Raw genomic sequence first — 3,648 nt, 5'->3', positions numbered from 1 at the left:
CGGTTTGCAAGAAAAATAACACGACTTCGAGATCCGGCACGAAGGACGAGAATGTTAGCGATTAAAAGCGGTCGAAACTGCATAACAATTTAGCGGATTAAACCAGATGAAAAAATATGCACATTTTATGTTGATAAAGGCGATTTAATCGTGGTAAAACGGAAGCTTGGTTTGACAGCTTACAATCAGTACTACCAAACTAGTGCAGAATACGGCCCGTTAAGCTAGAACAAAAAGAAAAAATGGGCGTGATCCGCCTTAATTTTTCCTAATTTTATACATAGTTAGATCTAAATACCGTGAGTAATTTTGTTTTACTGGTGTTCATGAAGGGAGAAATGACCATACGTTGACGGCTGTTTTCTTCGGTAATACAGAAAGGAGAATTCTACTGCCTGATGGCTATAATCCCTAAGTGCGGCCGAAGGCCGCCTACGCAGAAAGGTGTTCTCTGCAAAAGGTGTTCAGCCCCCCTTCTTTGGCAGCACAAAAAGGAGAATTCTACTGCCTGAGGGTTAAAGAGTTTGTGTAACAATTATATACCAAATTAAAGGTATTTTAATGTTCTTTTGAACTATTATAGCGTTGTGAGTAGTTATCTACACCTTTATTTAGTAAATATGTATTTTTTTTCAAAAAAAATATTTTTTTTTCTATTAAATGATTTTTCTCGAAATTTATCCACATAAAGTATATTAATATGCATATTAAAAAAGGGATTTCATTTACCTTTGCAACGATACTAATTTTTTTAAATTCGGTTAGGAATTTTTTGACATATAGAAATTTTCGATAATTCCCCCTTCATCCCTCCATATCACTGAAAATATAAGTTTGCACCAATTTTTATACCAGTAAAATCAGGAAAAAGGGCGGACCACGCCCAATTTTTCGCTTTGTTCTACCTTAACGGGCCGTATTCTGCACTTGTTCCCCTAAACGTGATAATGGGCTGTTTTTGCTTACGCGTAAATGTACATTTAGCGCATTTAGCTCTAAATGCTACTCTAAATGTACATTTATCCATACAAAATTCGTCATCTAAATGCAACTAAATGCAACTCAATCTTTGCATTTAGAATCTAAATGCTAAAAGCATCCCTGTGATCTTCCAAAATTTCCACGATTGGAACATGGTTTAATGAGAAAAAGTGGCAACATTGCTTTTTCGAGTATACAACCGCTAGCTGCGTTTCAGTGATCGCCGATCGAGATTTCATTTATTATTTTACATTATTTGGATAAAGAAAAGTTACGCAAATTCAACATCGATATGATGCTGATAGAAATCTGGATTAATTTGAGATCAACTCTGTTTGTTTTGTTTCCTAATTAGGTGTGGAAAATATAATTGGCAGCACCGACAAATGAATATATACACAAACAAATGTTCGGTTATGGTTAAAACAATTCAGGTTTTTGTATTGAATTTTCGGTTTAGAATTTATTTTTCCTTTTCAGTAGGGGTTTTTGCACATTATCTTTTCCGTGAGAATTTATCGTAATGGATACGGATCTGAATAAGCGACTGGAACACGGCTGTTTGTCAAAAGCATACGATTTCGAACTCGCGTAAATGTACATTTGCTAAATGCGATAGCATGAACGCTCTTCGAAAACATATGTTCGAAAGTGCTAAATGTTGCATTTTAAATGCAGCAAAAACGCTGCATAACTGATAAACAAGACAATAGCTACAGCGGCGAGTTTTGCCATTGCACGCAAATATATTTTGTACATGGAATTTTTTTGGATTTGTATAATTACATGCACGTGTGGCCCCCCGTAAGTGATTTAACCTCTGACAACATAGGACAGAACAAACATTTCAAACATATGGCAGGGTTCGCAAAACTTAACATTCGATAATGAGTTCGGGAAGAAATATTCTTGGTAGAAAAGTCTGAACCTTAACTTTATTCCTATAAAATTTGATTAAAAGCATAACTAATAAAAAAGCTACCAAGTTCTAAAGTGTAGAGCGGAGATTTTGTGTAAATAGACTTGAGTGGAAATGTAAATGCAAAGTACGTATAGTTGTTAAAGTTAGAAACCCATTAGATTTCTGAAAGTGAAATTACAAGATTTAAGACTTGGTGACGAAGGTGGCGGCAGCGGCCATTAAAAAATTCACGAGATGTGCTAATTCGTTATGGGATCGTCTTGCCTGCTGGTGTTGGCAGATGGAACATTTTTGAATTACACGGTTAAATGGTATGATTTTCATCATTTGTTTACGCTAACCTGGTCTTTATATGAATCAACATGGTGTAAATGCTAGAATAATTTGACTTCTATATTCTTCGGGTGACGATACTGCTTCTAAAAATGCATGTAGACCTTGCTCATTTAATTTTTTCTTTTGGAGCTCCTGAGTTGAGGTAAAAATAAAAAAAATAAAGTTATTGTGCTTTTCTCGGTAGTGGTCACAAGTTGTCCAATTGGTGTAGTTTCTACACTTTATAAATATCGTTTTCGAAGCATATGTATACTTTATTTTTGTAAAGAGCGCGTAAAGGCCTTCCCCGTGCTCCTCTCTTAACTAGCCTTTTTCTGAGCATGCGTGGTCATTCCATTGTTTCTGATAAGAAAGGTAATTGACGTTTTACATTATATCTGTGTGGGTTTGTTTGTAGCAACTAGCGAAGTGGCAGGGTTGTAGTCTTGTTGGAACTCTAAGTTGCGTTCCAGCAGCAGTACGAATAGCAGGAATTTACAGGATTTTACAGGAAGCTGTTCCCGCACGACACCTTACATAAGAGGTTCTTTCCCTAACAATCCGGTAAATAGAGAATAAGCGAAAAGTTTGCTCTCAAAAATGGAACATAATCCAGAAGTACGGGAACGCAAAATACCACATTTCGTGCTCAGAATTTGAGAAACAGCCAATTCGCGTTGTTTTTGTTTTTGTCACTTAAATGCAAACTCTTGGAAATTGAATTTTTGTTTCACAAATTTGATTTAAGTATATAAAGATTGAAAACACATCAACTATACCTTTAAAGCACCAAGTAAATGCAGGCATCATGTAAACACAAAACAGCTGACATCCACTTTGACACTTTATGCATTTTTACCCGGAGGAAAAGTCTGGGCTGTTTCGGGCAGGAAGAAGACACGATCCAATACGTTCCAATTTTCGCTCTCGTATTACCCATTGTGTTGAGTACGGGAATAATTTCTGGGCTATTTTGGTCACCCGCGGGAGGGTACTGTTTAGTAAGTGGCCCACCTATTTCGGGGTATTGCGTCCAAACGGGTGACCAGATCCAAAAAAAAATTGCACACACTTGTAGCCAAGGGTCTACCCATTATTTTAACATCCACTATTGTAATTTTTTCCTATTTTCCTTAAAGCAGCCACTTCACCAATGCATTTTTATATTCCCCTTCACTTAAAACTTTATTCGACTTGTTACAACTTTCTTTATTACTTTAATTTTAACCTATCAATCACAATTTATTAAATAAAAACACCTTCAAAACCACGCGTCTGCCTTTGGTTGCATATGCAAATTAAATGGCGGCGTTTAGCTGTCAAACTGCTAAAAATACAAGAAGGATGAGAGACAAAAGAAAATATGATATAACCCAGTCAGCATTTCTTTGGCAACACAGAAGAGAATTCTACGTAGTGAGGGTTATAAT

The 3,648-nt window shown here is 36.1% G+C and overlaps 2 protein-coding genes across 9 annotated transcripts in view; one reads left to right on the top strand and one right to left on the bottom strand.

The window, feature by feature from the left end:
• The window catches only part of LOC118740295, an 86,116-nt gene that overhangs the window by 7,782 nt on the left and 74,686 nt on the right, over nt 1-3,648 (bottom strand). The gene's annotated exons all lie outside the window — the stretch shown is intronic.
• LOC118740293 (AT-rich binding protein-like) overlaps nt 1,821-3,648 on the top strand; it is a 120,357-nt gene continuing 118,529 nt past the window's right edge. For 3 of the 8 annotated variants that reach the window (XM_036471765.1, XM_036471764.1, XM_036471760.1), the window contains exon 1: nt 1,821-2,214. The gene's annotated coding sequence lies outside the window, so the exon portion shown is untranslated. The remainder of the gene's footprint in view (nt 2,215-3,648) is intronic. The other 5 variants (XM_036471768.1, XM_036471767.1, XM_036471763.1 and 2 more) reach the window with 4 other exon arrangements.

This window comes from Rhagoletis pomonella, unplaced genomic scaffold, assembly GCF_013731165.1.
Source record: "Rhagoletis pomonella isolate Grant_MI unplaced genomic scaffold, Rhpom_1.0 Rhpom_scaffold_00006, whole genome shotgun sequence".
NCBI lineage: Eukaryota > Metazoa > Arthropoda > Insecta > Diptera > Tephritidae > Rhagoletis > Rhagoletis pomonella.
Note: the sequence above shows the minus strand (reverse complement) of the source record. Positions and strands in the feature narration are given on the sequence as shown.